The sequence below is a fragment of the Gouania willdenowi genome, chromosome 15 (assembly GCF_900634775.1).
Source record: "Gouania willdenowi chromosome 15, fGouWil2.1, whole genome shotgun sequence".
NCBI lineage: Eukaryota > Metazoa > Chordata > Actinopteri > Blenniiformes > Gobiesocidae > Gouania > Gouania willdenowi.
Window position 1 is genome coordinate 7,917,801 of NC_041058.1, and position 19,460 is coordinate 7,937,260.

The 19,460-nt window shown below is 35.8% G+C and overlaps 1 protein-coding gene across 1 annotated transcript in view; it reads right to left on the reverse strand.

Annotated features, from left to right (window-relative positions):
- Window positions 1-19,460, reverse strand: part of arid5b (AT-rich interaction domain 5B) — a 130,817-nt gene that overhangs the window by 74,654 nt on the left and 36,703 nt on the right. The gene's annotated exons all lie outside the window — the stretch shown is intronic.

The window sequence follows — 19,460 nt, forward strand, 5'->3', positions numbered from 1 at the left end:
TTGGCATTCTTTTTTCTTTCTTAATTATAGCATATTCAGCAATTGCATAAGTACGCGCAAGTTTTTTCACACGTACACCAGTTTCTCACGTTTGCTCATGTGGGAATTGTTGCACGTATTTCCAATTGTTTTGACTTCACTATGTTCACTAGAAGACTTGTTTTTGTAAAGACGAGCTGAATGGAACTCAGTAGAAGTGACACGTCTATTAGAGCCGGTGTCTAGCAGCAGCACGTTGATGGCTTTGAGGTGTGTGAAATTAATAATCAACAAACTACGGGCTTGTTTGACTCATGTTTTATCACCTGAAACAGCAGAAAAATCGCTCTGAAACAGGAAGTACAGAGCGTGTTGACACAAGAAAGCAGGAGATATAGGTCATTAGCCAAGACGCTGACAGCAAAGGTGAAATGGATGGTAGCGTTTTCTTTAAAATGATCTGATCATGCACCAAATCATAGAAGTCATAGAGAAATAATTTACATAAATGTAAAATAACAAGATTTCTTGTGTTTGTCCCTAAAAACTCCTCTAAAGTGACTTCACAACACATTTCCTTTTGTTTTCATGGACTGACAGTTGTGGAAAAACAATAGCAGATAAAGATCCTACGAGTGAAGTGATATTACCAGAATACCAGGAACAAGACTAGAACAAAAATGGTGTCGAGGGAATAACTACCCTTTTTGTTTGGCCAAAAAAAACACAAGAAATCATAGCAAAAATGAAATATATTTAAAAAAAACCCACTTCTTTACATATATTAACATGACTCCACATCCCACGATGCAATGTGTAAAACATTCGTTTACTTTTTACTCTGTACTGTGTACAGACCCATGTGTGTATATATCTTCCTTTTTTATTTTCTATTTCATTACACTGTATTTATCTATTGCTGCTGAAACAATGCAAATTCCTCCTGTGTGGGACAATAAAGGTTATCTTATTTTGTTTTATCTTACAGTGGAGCAGCAGCAAATTTAACCTTTTCCAGCAAATTATCTTTCATTAATTGATCTATGTCACTATTATCGTCACAAGCAGCTTTACGCATCTTTCCTAATAACAGACAAATAGTGCCATAATAGAAGTAAATAAGTACTGTCTCTATTGACATTAAATACTTATCACACTGTGCTCTGACCTATAATTTAACATTGTCTGTTCACTTAGGGTTTAGTCTGACCCCCCCCCCCCCCCCCCCCCCCAACCTAACTGTCATTTGCATATTTGTTGTTTTTCTAATTTACGTATGTCCTACTTTTTGCACTATAATCCTTTACTAGTATTTGTTCGTGCTCCCTGCTCCTATATTATTTTGCTGCAAATGTGATTTTTTTTCCTCTGGGGATCAATAAAGGTCTATTTTATTCTATTCTACTTCTATAGATGTACACTGTGGCATCACACTTTAAGGCTAATGCAGCCCATTAATCTGTATGAGTATTATTTATTCAGCTGTTCAAAAAGCAAACAGCTTGAGTTTATTGGAAAACCAAAGGTGACTCATTTTACACTGTCACAGTCACAAAATAAACATTTCCTTGCTTTTATTGGTGTTGAGAACGCTATAAACCTCCTACTTCAGTCCGTGTACAAGCTTTTATTTGCTTTGTTGCATCAATTTTAAAGCAGCATTAAGCATTATTACTGTAACCTGCGCAAGCATTTTTCTCTACAGTAATATACTGTATCTCTTCTGCTGATATCAGTGGGTTTATGCTGGGATAAACAAAGGTTACGTAACTCAAACCCTGAGGGGACATACTGTATGTGTGTGTAAAAGGTTGTGTAGATATTTAGTTCAGGGTCAAAGTGTGAATGAGTCTGACAGACTTTGATCTAAAACCTTTGAAATGTACTCATTAGAAGATCTATACCTAACAAAATGTTTTATTTTGCACCATATATGTTTAATTCACTTTTAAAAATTTACCATTTTAGAATCAGAATCAGAATCAGAATCAACTTTATTGGCCAGGGGTGTATGAATACACACGAGGAATTTCTTTTGGTGACCTGTGCTCTCTCAGGTAGTGTAACATTAAATAATAACAATCAACTAGAATAAAGAAAAATAAAGAAAATAAAGAAAAATAAATAAATAAAAAAAGAAGTATAAACATAAATATAAGAGTAGTTAGACTAATATGTGCAAACTAAATAAAAATAACAAGATAATAATAATAGTAATAATAATAATAATAATAATAATAATAATAATAATGAAATAAAATAAAAATACAATAATAATAATAATAATAAGATAATAGTGCAGTAGTGCATTGATGAGTAGTGCAGGTGAACATTTAAATGAAAACATTATGTCCATGAACATTTCGCAGTGACAGGATTGTTCCAGGGTTGATATGTTTAGTTCCAGGTTATTTCACAGTAACAGAAACAGGTCTGACACTCTTTGACTGTATAGTGTTGATCAGATGTGTTCCACCATCTTGAAATCACGTGATTGATGACGCCCCACGCCCCCATTTTGCCTGTAAACATCCCATTGTTTCCTATTGGAGTGAAGCATTCAGACTGCTTTTTAAATCATTTAGCAGCTTTTTAGATCATTTAGCAGCTTTTTAGATGAAAATGCCACATTTTCGCTGGTTTTGGTGGCTCATGTCCAACTCATTTTAGTTCAGGGGCCAAATTCGGACCAGTTTGATTTTAAGTGCAGTTTACAGGGGGGAATATTAGCAGCTTCAACATTACTATCCCCTAGTTTGCACTTCAGTATAAATTATAAAATATGTAAGGCACCAACAATTTCCTTAATAAACCTAAATTATCTCTAAATATTCTTCATTTTTTATTTAAAAATGGTGATATAATCATGGGGAAAATTCTAAGCCCTGCAAATATTGTGAAATTTGCTTGAATTTGTGCGTTTGGAGCAGAAGATATGACTACAACAGAATTGGTTGGTAATTTACACATTAATTGAAGTTTTCTCTGTCATTGTTACTTTCCTTGCGGGTCACATTGGATGTTTTAAAGGGCCGGATTTGACCCCCGGGCCTAGAGTCTGACATATGTGCTCTAAATGATCAGGAAAACTTAAAGATACCGAAATAAAAATATTTTGTTTACTAAAAGAGGATAAAAACACTTGTGACCCAAAAATAATCTATGAACACAGGGGGCGACGGATCCAACTGCGGTTTTCGTAGTCGACAATGAAGCGGAGAAGACAAGCTCTCCTAAGGGCCCCTAACTCCCCCTTAAACAGCGCGTTAAGCGAGTAATCACAGACTCATGAAGACGCAACAACACTGAGAATAGAAGACATTTTGGGTGGCAGTCCTTCCTCCTTTACGTGGAACATCATCACTCATGTCAAATTAATGTGAAATTATAAAATGACAGTTACAACAAATAAAACATAGAAATGAAAGAAATCTGAGAAGCTCTCCTTTGACTCTGATGTTTTTCTTTATAAGTTCTCAGTCACATCTGACGTTGAAATGTTGACGTTCCATTTATTGGGGGGTGGGGGGTGGGGGGTGGTGTGGGTCTGTGTCTCCTGGTTACTGATACAGTTCATTATAACAACACATCTCCTGCCACCCACATACCAGCAATGTAATAACCCATAGCTAATTATGTACCTTGCTATTAGGTTTTATATGGCAGGAGATGGTTTAAAAAAAAAAAAAAGGCTTCTTAAGGGACAAAGCATTTAGATGGAGCCAATAAACGAAGGTGGAAATAAGACGTTGTTTTTCTGCTATGTTCCACTGTGGATTACACTGCAGGGGGCTCAGTGTGAAACAGCCACGATTTAATCCCCTAAACACTGAATGGAAGCATTTCCAATAGATAATAATGAATAACTTATTGAATCAGTAACCTTTATGTAAAAAACACACAAGCAGAAAATTAAAAAAAATCATAAAAGAATCGAATAAACAGTATTTCACATGCATTTATATTCACTGATATCCGACTTGCAGGGATGTTTACTTTATTTAACTAAAACCATGTAAATTAATCTGCTTCTGTTTACGTGGTTCAAACAAACTAATTCATTTCGCGTCTCCATCAGTGCGTTGTAGTAAATCTACGATAAGTAAACAGCACGACCGCTGCAGAGCTGACATGAAGGGCAAAGCTGCATAATGACTTGAATTACATTAGTCATAATACAAACAAAGCATATGGATCGCTTCTTCTGTCCAAGATCAATTCAAAGTCACACATTTTCCGACACGCTGGCTCCTATAGGTCCACGCTGGATGCAAAGAGGTTTTGTTTTTCTATCTTACCAACTATCCGACACAGTCGAACAGTTGATGAAGCAAAGTCAGGAAGCTCGAGATGTGGTTTTTAGTTGAATTATTCACCATCCTGTCTACGACTCTTGGATATGACATTCATGGAAATTTCTCCTCGTAAGTTAATATTTCAAGGGTGACTAAACTATCGCGAGTGATTCACCTTGACTTTGTGGGGACGCTTTGAGCAGATCTGTGCGTGTGTGTTTTTTTTCTCAAAACTCTGTTTACTACACATCTTCGACACTCAGATAAAGTTTTCCACAGTTGGTACAGTAGTTACATGTATTAAAAAACAACAACAAAACAACAGGATCAAGTGTAAACCAAAAAAGTCAATAATAACAGTAGTAATAATAGTAATTGTGGGAATAATAGCAACAATGGTGTTAAACAAAAATAAATATTGGATATCCATGAAATTAAATATGGGGTTACACAAAATTATTATGTACGCATATATTTGTTAATAGACACACGAATACCCATAGATATATGTATGTATACAACACGTGTAAATAAAGTAAACTAAATTTACAAAATAAATTAAAAGTAAATAAATAAATAAAATACCGTACAAAGAATGAAAATTAAACAGCATACTGATATTTAGAATAGAAATAAATATAAGTTGTTTTTTTCAAATGTGAATTTTCTTTTTGAAGACGTTTGTTAATTCATTACACAAGAGGCCGATAAAACCAATTGAGTGTGCAGAAAAAAACAGGACGTTATGAACTCAATTCACAGCATATTTACAGCAGCTGCATCCCCACAATTAGTGTCATTAGTTCCACTGTACTCCACAGAATAGCATTTATCAAAAGCATTCAACCATAGAAGTCCTCACACACACACAAAGCTGCCACTGATTTGGCCACAACAGACGCCTATAGATACTGTACGTCCAAGACTGTGGCATTTGTCTCTCACCATTACAGCAGTGAGGTTTACCATCTTTGTTTCTAAATGTCAAGGTTTTGATCGTGAGAGTCACCGTCAGACCTGAAGACCCGCATTATTTCACTTAATCAGATTCAATTATGAGAAAGAGCCGCAGGGCTTTATTAACAGTACACAGTTTGCATATCAGCGTGCCTGTGCATGTGTGTGTGTGTGATGTAATGTACATGTGCATTATGCGTCATTCTCACAAACCAATTCAAGAATGCTTAAATGATCATTTTTTAACGAATAAAGGCAAAGTGTAGGAGTCATAGATCAATAAATTGAAGGTCATCTTCTGAAAAGTTTGTTTTCATCTCCACTGTAAACCCTCTCTAGTTGACATTGTGGAAAAGATTTGCACATTGCACTGTGGAGTCTCATTTTATGTAATTATAACAATAACTAATGTAGAAAATATTTGACATGCACACATAGTTGACCCCGTTACATGAGCTTTGCCCAGTCTCCGTTTACCACCTTGATTAGTGTGCAAGCATAAAATGTGGGGGTAAATTATTAGAATTATGCTTGTACAGGGGCTCCCCATGTTTCCTATCTTTTAGAAAGGAGAAAGGTTAGGGTTTACTCCTGAAATTACATTTTCTGGTTGCCAGAAATGACTTCTGTGCATGTGCGTGAAACCTTAGACCGTGACACCGATATCCCCCGTGATAATCTGCAAGATATTCAATTTTGGCTCTTTCTGTTTAAACCCACAATAACATCTGCTATTGTTTGACCGCAATATGTAAACCGTGAAAACACTAGAAATATGGTGGGAAGACATTTTGGCAGAGAAAGAATAATGTTAAAAGGCTTCCATCCATCCATCTACAGGACTCCACATCCCACAATGCAATGCGTGAAACTTTACCGAAAGGGTTTACGAACAAAGTGTTTACAGTGGAGATGAAAACTTTCAAGTGTCAATTTCAACCATTTCCATCTTTTTTGTTCTCCAGCAAATTATCTTGAATTAATAATTGAATTTCTTTATCTGTGAGGCCGACACTATGGCTGTGTGGAAAACTGCATATGAAAAGATTGAGTAAATACCAGGATTAAGTATGCACAGTGGGCACACTAGTCATACTCAACCGCCCCATGATGCATTGCAAGTGGATCGTAAAATCGTCCTTGGATTGGCCTCAAGCTAAAAATTAAACGTCCTCTTTTCAAAACAAAAGCATCTCTTCTTATCTTCCATTAGTTTTTTTTAACGCTTTCGTAAATAGGGCTCTTGTTTTGAAGTTACGCCAAAAGTTTTGTCAGTAGAACAATGGCGCGTCTAGGAAAACGTTGGAATGAAATGTGTTTCCGTGAGTTTTATGGATCAAATGACCACATGTTGATATTCTACTTGGTCACTTCAAATTTTTTCAGAACGTTCACAGGTGGAGAATCAACAGAGATATTTAGCCTCAGTGTCATTGTAGGTTCAAAATGCATGTTGGGAAACTTGGAAGTATACTTCAGTGGAAACTGTCCTCATCCTAATCGTCCTTACCATACTTTTAGTATACAGTAGACAGTATATACTCATTGAGTTTGTAGTGTATAGTACATTAGTGTGCCATTTAGAACACAGTCAATGTCTTTATCTGATCAAAAAAAAACTATTTGATGTGTCAGCAGCTTTAATGTAAGCTTTTTAATTGGCTGGAGCCACTTACTGTTTCACAAGAGAGTGGAAAACATTGTGAAAGCATTATGCAATGTGTGCATTTCCTTCAGTTCTGTTTTAGCTGTGTGTGTGTGTGTGTGTGTGTGTGTGTGTGTGTGTGTGTGTGTGTGTGTGTGTGTGTGTGTGAGTGGCAGCGCGGCGTGTTGATCAAACAGCTGTGGCGCTGCAGATTATTTTCAGGACATGCTGTAAAACTCCTCACCTCATAAACTACAATAGTGTCGTCGTGGTCATAACGGCTCCGTGGGACGGCTGATGTTACAGCCACTCAGTCGGAGCATTATTCAATTACTTTTCTACTACTAGTCAAACGTAATCTGCAAACAAATACTCCTGGTTACATTCTTTTTATGAGGTAATACACTGGTGGCGATGTATTGTGAGAATATAATAGAGTTTGATTTAATGGTCCCACTGGGAGCTTTCTAAAGTCAGGAAAACTAAGCCTGATGTCAATGTGAAGTCATCAAGTTCCAAGTTTGTAATTTTAACAGAAAACACAAGGTTGGACGTTTCATGTATAAAGGACATCAGAGGGAAGGCCTAATGAGAGACAGTATCCAGTTGCACTGCAGGGATTGTAAGATCCATGTGTTTCTGGAGCTTAATGACTTAAAAATGTGGATATTTCAGCTTCTTCTGTTTGAAATGTGGTTATTCTCATACAGACGTGCTCTTTAGTAACCGTCACAGTTAATAAGAACAAGCGACCGCTCTGTTTAATTTAAGGCAACCTGTCACGCATCCATTGCAGTCGACCAATCCTCTAAGTGCACCATGCAACGCTGACAAAACCCTCAATCTCCATCTTCCATGTGTCTGCGGCTGCAGCTCCACTCCTGTTTCCTTTTACTGTACATGAGCTAACGCTGCCTCATTGACAGGCATTCAAACTAGGGCTGGGCGATGTGGACCAAAATTCATATCCCAATATTTTTCTTCCTCAAAATTGCGATATATGATATAAATCTCGATCATTTTAATTTAAAAAAAAAAAAAAAAATTGACCAGAAAAGACGATTCTGGGTTAAATTTGCTGAAAATATCATCACAGAGCTTTAAGAATGGTAAAAACAAAAAACAAAAAAAACTTGTGCGTGTGTCACAAACATAGGCAGCGAGTGGCACTAAAAGTAAATGCACAAAATGACGGCAAAAATATTACACAGAATTACTACAAAAACACAAAAAAAATACACAAAAGAACAACACCAACACTTAATAAAACAACAAACTACACAAAAAGAGAAAAAAAAAATCATGATGGAACAACAGAAATATATAAAAGAAAAAAATAATTAAAAGGAAAACAAAAGACAAAAAAGGAGAAAAAATACACCATGGGACAAAAAAAAGTCCAGGAACAACATTCATACCAAAAAAATACACAAAAACGCCTCAGAACGACGTCCAAAATGACCAGAAAAATACACAAAACAACAAAAATACATAGGACAACAAATTACACAAAAGGAGTTAAAAAATACAACATGACTGGGACATTTTCTTAACTAACAGCTGCACAATATGTGCCACTTTTGACTTTCTTCTATAAGGGACAGCACGTGTGGGTGTGAAGGTCTGTGTTAGAACGCACTCAGAAATCCATCTAATTGTTCTTTTCATGCTGTTCTGAGAAGAAGTAAAAGCAGCAACTCCTAAAATGAGTATTTTATTACAAAATATATATATATATATATATATATATATATATATATATATATATATATATATATTTATTGATATAGGTGATTGCCAAAATGGAAAACTCTATATATCTTTAATCTCAATATATCACCAGCCCTAATTCAAACTGTAATTTTTTATTCATTTTTGACCTTTTCAATAACATTTGTTTGTTATTCTGACACAGCTTTCATATATTTTAATCTTCAATGATGTTTGAACAGTTGTAAAGGTTGAAAACATGGGTAAACAATAGAGAAAAAATTAATTAGTGACAACAGACACGTTCTTTATCTGTCTTTGTTTATTGCATAAGGGAGAAAAAGGCACACGATAATTAACGTAATAACCTAGTGTGCACTTTTAACATCTTGTTATACCTCTCAGGCTTGATGCTAGTGGATAAGAGGATAATAGTGGAGGGTGGATGTTTTGGGATTTGGAAAGCAATAACAAATGTATTCCCTTTGAATATCACCTGTTCTGATCATATAACTGCATGGCTGATATTTATTCCCACTTTCAATTCAAGATGTTAAACATCAGTAGTTTTATATGACATTCAGCTTTTTATCAGCATCTCTATGCAACAAAATAATATTGAGAAACGTTGTCAATCTTGTTGCCAATGATTTAAAGCTCTTCAAAGCACATAAATGTGCAGATCATTTGTATATATTGATATTAAAACACTGCATTAATTCAGCTTAGTTCAAAATCATTGCCTCTTTTATCATTAGCATTAGTGCAAAGCCTAAAATGTGTTTTTATGAATGTGTTTATCACACACTGATGCAAAAGCAAATGGTCACATTATTATTCAGCAATAGAGTTTATAATAAACACCGTTTTATAGCAGCAGAGCTTTGTAAGCTACAGTCTGGAGGGATGACAGAAATGTACAGTACAGTAATCCAAGCAGGAAGTGACAACAGCGAGGGCGAGTTTCACACAAACTGTCGTTGATCTCAAACACATTCCACAGATTAAAGAAGCTCGACTGAACCGCTGAAATGCAAAACAGGAATCTTAACAGATTGTTTCAAAAGACAATGGCTGTTAAACGACAGCAGACATTTCTGAGCTTCATTTGCAACATTAGACCATGTGATGATGATGATGATGATGTGGAAAGCTGTTTCAGCATAAATATATCAATAAAATCAACCATATTTAAGCTGGAAGTACTCTAATTTGGAGTAAATATTGGTTTACTAGTGCGTGAGTAGACTTTACTACTGGTAAGGCATTATAAGCTAATAAGGGGATGAGAAAAAGCTAAATTCAAGCTTAACATTTGCTTTTGAAAATATTACAACAAATCAGGGAAGTGGATTTGGTTATAATCTTTCCTATTTTATTTGTATTAGCTCTTCTAGTACTACTAATGAGTCTTTTGGCTTTACTAGAATACTGAAAACAGTCTAGTCTAGTACTACTAGTGAGATTCTGAGTGTACTAGTAGTACTAGCAAACAAAAAATACTAATGTAATAGTTGACCTTACTAGTAAGAACAGGGTCATCTATAAGGGTGAATGAAGGGGAGAGCTTTTTGAGGCCCATCCATAAAGTCAGCAAAATGATGGTCCATTGTTGTATGAATCTGTGATAAACACATTAATTTATTTATCTGATTAATATCCACTGTTATCCAGGATGTTTAGTATTATTTGCTCCATAGTAGGCCATATAGTCATCTTAAAGATGTAAATCCTTGTTTTAATCAGTAATAAAATAGGTTCAAAGTGACCAAAAATGGTGAAATGGGATTTTAAAAACCACAGAATCTGGTTAAAAGTCACAAATTAGAGTGGCCAAAAACAGACAGAAGTGTAAAAAGGGTTCAAATTGTCAATATTGGAACAAATAGTTGAAATAATTAGATTATACTGGCAAATATTGGGCATGACAAATCATGAATGGGGTAATTGGCAAACATAAGCATGAAATATGGTGAAAAGGGTAAAAAGTGTCAATAATGGGTTAACATATGCTACATTAGGTGGGAAAAGTAGTGGAAATGGTTTATAAGTGCTGAAAATGTCTTGAAAGTGGAAAAAATGTGTAGAAAAGGCATTGAAATGTGATGGAGAAGTGGCCAAAATGGGAGTAATGTAGCAAAAGTGCATTAAAAAGAGCAAAAATATGGCAACTAAAAGTGATGAAAATAGGTTAAAATATGGCACATTTGGTGTAGTTTCGGAAAAAGGGTAAAAATAAGCAAACATGGGCTCAAATTGTTCAAAAATTATTCTTAGTTTCTTAAAGGCATGTGGCGACCCCCCTACCCAAGTGTCACGTGACCCCCAAATGGGGTCCTGACCCCAAGATTGAGAACCCCTGTACTAGTAGACAACTAAGTGTTTTTTTACTAGTACTAAAATACTTAAACTGATATCAGATTTATGTTCAAATGTCTTTCCAAGGATGTATGTTTCCACTCAGATGTCAAACAGACGATTACATAGGAACGTTGGCTCTGTTAAAGTCATTATTGGCCTGGAATTCTTAAAATATAAGTTGGAGGGACTCGTCTAGGTAAACATGTGATAGTGTGGAGTACAGTGAAAGAACCCAACATTGAGGAACAGGAGGATAAATGCTGCGTATAGATTTAGTGTTCAATCTGCACGCGATATAAAAACAAATGTACAACAGATGTGGCACTTTTATTGTTAGAACAAACTCTCCTGCAGAGACTTGACAGTTTTCTAAAAACAGATTTGAAAATCCATCACGGAGAACAAAAGCATTTCTTATATTTGATGGTGTGTTTAAAGGGATCTGAAAATTTGATGGTTTTTCCACCACATGGCGACTTTTTAAATCCCGAAACATGACGAAACTTCAGCTGCGCTTTTGGCAACATCTGCTCCATCTGATTTAGAAAATTGGATTTTCTCTGTAAAAAAATAAAATAAAAAATGCGCTCGTCATCGCTGAAACGCATTTGGCCGTTCACTCTTCTTCCTCAGAAACCTTGAATGTTTAATTCCTCTTGAACGCAACGTCACATTTTTTTTTTTTTTTTTTAAATCACACAAATCACTTCCAACTGCGTGTCAATAAAATCAGATTCCTGAGTTACTTGCTGAGATGAGACGAAAACGAGTGCAGAAACAATGAATCAGTGAATAAATCAGCCGACTGACAGAAAATTAACTGTCAACATCTCCAGGATTGAATCGCTGAGCCAAAAAACGTCTCTTATGAGATTTCTCAGACGTGAGAACATCTAAGAAAATAAATCTCAGGAATTTGATGGACTTGGCCAGAGGAGTTTTCTATATCCTCGTGTTTATTTACCTACACAAGATGGAGCTGGTTAAAGTATGCATGACGAATGCTCCGGCGCTGGGATTAAATATCTTTTGTGTAATTATGTTAAAGGAATGATTTCTGTTTTTCTTTCATAACAAGCATGATGAATTTCCCATCATAATCACAATCTCTGAAAACGCAGCTCAAAACATAAAAACTCATTAGCTGGAGGTTGCAGCAGCTGCTACGCAGGATAAATAGCTGCTGCTCCGACACCGGATAAAACTACATTAATATCAGCGAATTTAAGAAATAAAAAGAAATGGACGAGCTACTGCTGCTACTAGTGCATCTCTGAGTTTCCTGGAGCGTTATCAGAGAAATTGTGCAGCTGCTTTAAAAGCGAGGAGTGCTGACAGTTTAAAGCAGATCAGCTCTGGCTAATTAAAAAAATAAAAAAAAGCAAATGTGACTCGTGTAAACTGTGCCATTTACATTTAAACAGAGCTTGAAAATATTCACACTGCACACAAGCTCTGATGAGATCTTTTTATGCATGTGCTCTTGTTCTCTTGTACGAAAACGTATTGCATTCACTTGAAAAATAAAATATCTAAAATTTTATTAATTTTTTCTGAATAATTACATTTGTTTTTTCGGACTAATATCTTTTTTTTTCGGTTTGTCAGAGTAATTATTATTCTGTTTTTCGGACAAATTTTTTCTTCTGTTTTTCAGAGTAATTTTTTTCCGTTTTTCAAACTAATTTTTTTCTGTTTTTCAAACTAATTTTTTTTTTATTTTCCTGACATTTTTTGGGGTGGTTTTCTGACAATTTTTTTTCTATTTTTTCGAGTTTCTTTTCTGTTTTTTTTAAACTAATTTTTTATTTCTGTTTTACGGACTAATTTTTTTCTGTTTTTCAGGGAAAAAAACCAACTATTTTTCTGTTTTTTTCCAAACTAATTTATTTCTTCTGTTTTTACGACAAATTTATTATTTCCATTTTTCAGACAAATTTTTTTTCTGTTTTTCTGCCAATTTTTTTTCTGTTTTTAGACTAATTTTTTCCATTTTTGAGACAATTTTTTTTCCGAGCTTAGAAGGCATTTGAAACAACAAATGTATTTATTTCTTTATTGTCTTTCAATTTCATAAATATGTACTTTCAACTTGGTTTAAGACACTGGGAGATAGTTCTATCTTTAACCCGCATTAATGGCATTACAATTAGTCTATGGAATTTACACAGGCACCTGAGGACTTAGCGTTTGTTCTGAAGGAAAGCCCATTCAGATCTGCAAGACAGACATTTCTCCAGGATCAGTTGGACAGATATGGCATGTTCAATGGATAGAAAATTATGCATTTGAAGTGCATTCAGGCTGTCTATGTTATCACTCAGGATAAAATCAGCAGAACTGCTGAAAATACTGGATCTGTATGGTGTACAGCCGAGGAATGGGTATAGAGAGTTAAAGCGTGCAGCAAGAAGTCGCCATAGGATGGATGTTCTCGTGGGATTTCCAAGTATCTCGATAATTCAGAAAAAAAAATTTGCACGGAAAAAATTGTCAGAAAAATTGAATGAAATTTGTCAGAAAAGCAAGAAAAAATTACTCCGAAAAGCAAAACAAAAAAAATCAAAAACAGGAAAAGATTACTCTGAAAAACTGAAAAAAATAACTCAGAAAAACAGAAAACATAACTGAAAAACAGAAAAAGATAACTCCGAAAAACTGAAAAAATAACTGAAAACAGGAAAAGATTACTCTGAAAAACAGAGAAAATTTACTCAAAGAAACAGGAAAAAATTTCTCTGAAAAAATAAAGAAAAAAAAGCCCAAAAAAAAAAAAAAAAAAAAATATTATTCAGAAAAAAAGACTTTTTTCTTCAAGTGAATGCAATACGCTTCCATACTCTTATCACTGACTATAGCGGGAAATAAAAATGCAGCAAACCATTACTCTCGTGCTGTAGTCCTAAATCACTCACTCGTCTCAAATTTGCTCTTGTCAACATTTTTCGAGTTATCTGCACAACTAAGGAATTTACTGGATGCCCCCTCTGCTTTAGTGGGGCTGCTGAGAAATACCAAAGGATATGACCTTGAGCCAATAACGTCACTTTATAAAGGCTGCCTTTTTTTCCTCCTTTTTTTTTAACCTAAAAAAGTCCTAAAGCTTTAAGAAAAAAAAAGGGAGACAGAGGTAAGCTTAGCATTCTCACTTGACGCTGCAAGCTTTGTATTGATCCTCAGGGATGGCCTATTTCCACACAGCCTCTTCTCCTAATGTATAACACATCCATCCTATTCATCCTGCTCTCTCACTCCTCACTGAGGGGACGTGACAGTGAGAGGCCACATAAGCAGCAGCAGGCGCTCGATCTGGCTACGGGTTTCATGTTATTGAAACCTGACCAAATAAAGAGCCAGCAGCATCTGTCAATGACACCAAACCGAACTATTGTGCGGGGGCGCCACTACACTCTAACCAGACCCAACCTTGTTTTTTGTTTTGTTTATTAGTCCCACAAACGGACAATTTGATAAAACAATCAAATACATTCCAAAAGTTAGCGTGATTCATCTCTTATCCAATCTGTGAATGACTGTGTCGGCTTGTAGAAAAACAAAATGTGTGAGAACATTTCGCTATTTACGGCCCGAGTCGGTGCAGTAAACAGGATGGCATTAATCACAAAGTGAACCAAGCATTGATAAATAATCAACAACAAAACAAAGTGATCACATAGTCCAACCGTGATGTGGTTTTTTTTTTTTTTTTCCTCCCCGAAGAGAACAAGATATGAATATGATTTCAGATGGTTTCAGAATAACATACTATGTTTGTAAATGTAATGAATCTGTGGCCGTTACACACACACGCATGCACACGCACCTCCAATTATATCAGCAGCAAGCTGTGTGCACTGCTTACACCGTAACACACAGCCAATGCGAAAATCATCTGACGCATCTGCTTCGTATATACTATGTTTACTCGGATGTAGAAACAAATAACGTGAATTTAAAAACATGGCGGTCCCTTTTTCTGCAGACAATTTAAACTTGGCGTGCGATTGACAATCAATAGCTGTGATTGTCTTGGTGATGGAGGTCTGTGATGGAGTGCTGCTGAGTGAGTGGGAAAAGACTTTAGTCTGCCTCCTTCAGACGAATAGAAAATGAATGGGATTGGATGGGTGTTAGCGAGAAATGTAGTTACCACGTTTCAGTTTTGCGTTTTGTGTTGAAATTTAACAAATTGGTCTTGAAGTGTATTGTACGTCAACTTAAAAACTTGCCATGTGACGTTGCAAGTGTTTAATTACAGTGATTACCTCTGCAAAGTAGCTGATATTTTAACCTGCGTTTATTCTATTTTTTTTTGTCTGTTTGCAGGATTACGTCAAAAGCACTTCACAGATTTTGACAAAATTTTAACCAAAGATAAACCTTTCTCCAGGGGTGTCAAACTCATTTTAGTTCAAGGACCGAATACGGAGCAGTTTGATCTCAAGTCGGCCACAGATTTTATCCAAAAAACGAGTAATTTCAACATTATCGTGCCCGCCTAGTTTGCACTTCTATGTATGAAAATACTAAATATATAAAAAAACAACAATATCCAAGCAATAAATCAGATATCAGTCCCAACAGTGTCTTCACTTTAAATTTGTGAGTTTTGAACCTTTAGGGCCACCATACTCCAAATCTTCCAATGGCATAAATCAGTGGTGTCAAACTCATTTTAGTTCAAGGGCCAAATACGGAGCACATTATTGTGCACTTCTAGTTTGTACTTCTACGTACGCATAAAATATGTAAGAAACTGACAATATCCAAGTGATAAATATCAGTTCTATCAGGGTGTTCACTTTAAATTTCCTAGATTCCTATGTAATAATTTGAGGAAAATGTAAGGATTTTGTGAGAATTTAGAGTTTTTTTTTTTTTTCAACAGTGTAACATTAAAAATTACTGCAATCATACGATATTAGCATCGGAAAAACTGAGTTTTATTTACACAATGACTCATGTTTTCTTTGTCATTTATACTTTCTCCTGTAGGACAAATTGGAGGCTCCAAAGGGCCGGATTCGGCCCCCAGTCACAGACTGACACATGGAAAATCCCATTAAATTCCGATTAGATTCCATTACATTTTGGAGAGTATCTGGATCAATATACAGTTTGTTTCAAAAACGGAAAAATACCTCTCTCTCTATATTGGTGAAATTTTACATTTTGATTGATCGATATTTATGAAATTTGACTCAGTTATGTCGAGAATTGGTTCCTCAATTCCTCCACAGAGATGAATTTAAATTGTGAATGATCATGGTACCGCGATCAGGATCATTGATCAGATTTGGCGCTCTGAGTGCGATTGTTTTAATTATTAAGTTTGTTTATTCTTTTAATGTATAAAGAGTAAACTTTTTGCAACATTTAAACAAACCATGATTAAAAAACACGTGAATTTTCTCATGTTAGTTTTGACCAGATTTACAACAACATTTGCGATTTTTTTTCTCGGAAAAATATGTCAATGTTAAATCTAAATGTTAAATATTAAATCTAAATGTTAAATCTAACTGTTTTTATGATATTTGGGGTGTTCATTTCATTATCACTGACTGGAACAATGTGTAGGCTCAGCTTTGCTGTGCATTTATTTTAGCCAACATCATATGTTCTCGTTTAAAATTTTACACTTTAGCTTTACTTCTCAACGCCTTAAAGTCAAATTTAGTTTTCAGTAACAAACACAGAGTTATTATCACGCTGCGTTTACTGACCTGCTCTACTTGTTCCAGCTCACAGTTTGTTTTTATGACTCGTTTTCTTTTTTATGTAGCAAATAACAGACAAGTCGAGCAATGGGTCGACAAACACACACGCGCGCGCTGAGCATTTGACAGCTTTATGAAGAAACATGTCTTCATTGAATGGTATTGACAACCAAAATCAGAGGCAATAAAAGAGAAAATACTGAAACTGAAATAAGACGTCAAATGAGTGCTAACATTGGTGTGCTACACAGCTACACAATGCCAAATTCAATCCTTGTGTGTAGCGAGTCTTTTCTGGGAAACTCTTCAGGTATGTTTGATTTAAACCACATTTTATTACTTTTTGCTGCTGAAATTTCAAACAAAACGATAAAAGCACTGAAAACAATCCAACAGTCTGGAACAAAGAGTAAAAGGAGTCTTTTTGGGAGAAATTAAGGTTAAAACGTGCTGACTTGATCAACGAGTAGCTTTTCGGGGCCTGATGAGCTGCACTTCATGATAAATAGCAAAGGTCGAGAAGTTCTCCTTGAAAAAAAAAGGGGACTTTTTCATTCCCAAAACTTTTTTTTTTATTTTAACAAAAAGGTTGCCAACACACAGGGGACATGTTCCAGGGAAACTGTACAGAGGACACACTGAGAGCAACACATTAAAATAGAGCTAAGCACAGCCCTATGGGTGCATGCTGGCTCCTGTTCTTAATTATAGTAAAGCACTAAAGTGCCTCATTCATTTCAGCGGGTGGGGCAGCGGCCTGTGACAAAGGGGGGGGGGGGGAGAAAAAAAAAGGTTTATATCATTTTCATCTCAATTTATTCAAGTGTGAGGCACAGGGCTTTTGGGACTCACATTAATGCATATAAACAGCTCACAGACACACGCACTGATACATTCACACTGGTAATAACCAAACACACTGGGAAACGAAAGGAAAATTCAACTTCCCTCGGTCTAATATCATCCCAGATGTTCATGTGGTTGACAAAGAAGATGAAGAGGGGGTGGAAGTGGTTGCAGCTGATTTTCTAAAACACACACTGGTGACGAGAAGAGAAGAGAAGAGAAGAGAAAACAACACGAGTTCTTCCCTCGCCGTGATTTATGTGATTCTATTACATTAAACATTCTTTCCTGTGAGCGGGCTGGGATCCTAGCAACCGCCGCTCGCAGCACTAATGCGTCTGGCACGAGTCCAGGCGAAGCTGCCTTGCCTTATTGATCGTCGGGTTGAAAAGTTTGCGTTTAATAGGTCCAGTAATACATGGAATTATTAAGATGGGCTCTTTGTCAGAAACACACAGTGTTTGTTTTGACAAACCGCAACAAAAAAGGTTAATATTTGACCTCAATCTAAAAAAGGTGACATCATTTGGTCGGATAATGTTTCACTACCACAACACAAGCATAACAGCAGTCCTCCAGGACTACAGCTGGATCGACTGTTGGGTGATTTCTCCCTCCGTGTTATATTTAAACATATCATGTATCTGGCCAATAACTCAGACGGTTCTCATGGATTCAATTCATCCATAGTCTTGTCTGTGATATTTAGATATCACAATACGATAATAACATTTAGGTGAGTGTTAAGTGTCTACATTAACTGTAAAGTGGGCTGTGACTGGTCCTGTGTGTTGAGTCTCTGACACTAATAGTTTTACTGATTATTAATATCAACATTATGAGTTTTGTAATTGTGGTTTTCAAGCGGTCAAACACAACTATAAATACTGATTATTATTCTGCCAAGGAGTTAATATTTTCAAAGGTGTTTGTTTCTCGGATTACGTCAAAAGTACTAAGGGTATTTTGACAATATTGTAACCAAAGATTCCATTAAATTTTGGAGGGGTTCTGGATCATTATACTGATTCTGAATCAGTTTAAAAAATTTGAAAATCCCCTATCTCTCATTATTGGCAAAAATTCAAAACTCATATCTGTTTTTAATTGACTGATCTTTATGAACTTTGGCTGAATTATGTCGGATTGGTTCCTCAGATACTCCACCAAGTTTCAGCTGGATCGGATCCAGATTGCGTATTTCATCACGACTTTTAGAAAACGGTGGAGTCCATACATTTGGACCTACTGTATCGTTATCAATGGGGATAGAAATGTCTTCTTAGCCTTTAAAGTGTGACTGATCATGTTGCAATGATCAGGATCCCTGATCTAGATAACTGCCAATATCTGGCAAAGAGGAGACTTGGCTCTTGGTGGAGGTTTGCGCTCTCTAAGTTCTCTTGTTCTTCCATACCATCATAATATCTATTCATGGTTAAATAAACAGAGAAAACCATGGACTGGCGCCCTGTCCAGGGTGTACCCCCACCTAGCGCCCAGTGTGAGCCAGAGATAGACACTGGCAGACTCCCGCGACTCTGAAAAAGGACAAAGCAGGTCTGAAAATGGATGGATGGATGGATGAACAGAGAAAATGATCAAATTTTATTTCAAAGCAGATATCAAATGTAGTTTCCTTGCCTTATAAGAATAACAACACAGAGTTATGTTGTAAATGAATTCAGGGAATATTATTTCTCTTTAACATGCTGATAGTGGGTAAAGTGTTACACAGAGGACAAGGACATTTTTTTCCTTTCATTTTTACAAGAACTTTTTTTTTTTTTTAATACTCTTCTCTTTCAGTCTTGGTGTAGGGAGGGTTTGAAACAATGTGTTTCATTGTGTTTGTCTCCTAATTCATTTAGTTTGATGAACAAAGTGCATTTGATATGAAGGAAAGAGGAGTGAAGTTCAAGTCGGTTGGATACACACACGTCATTG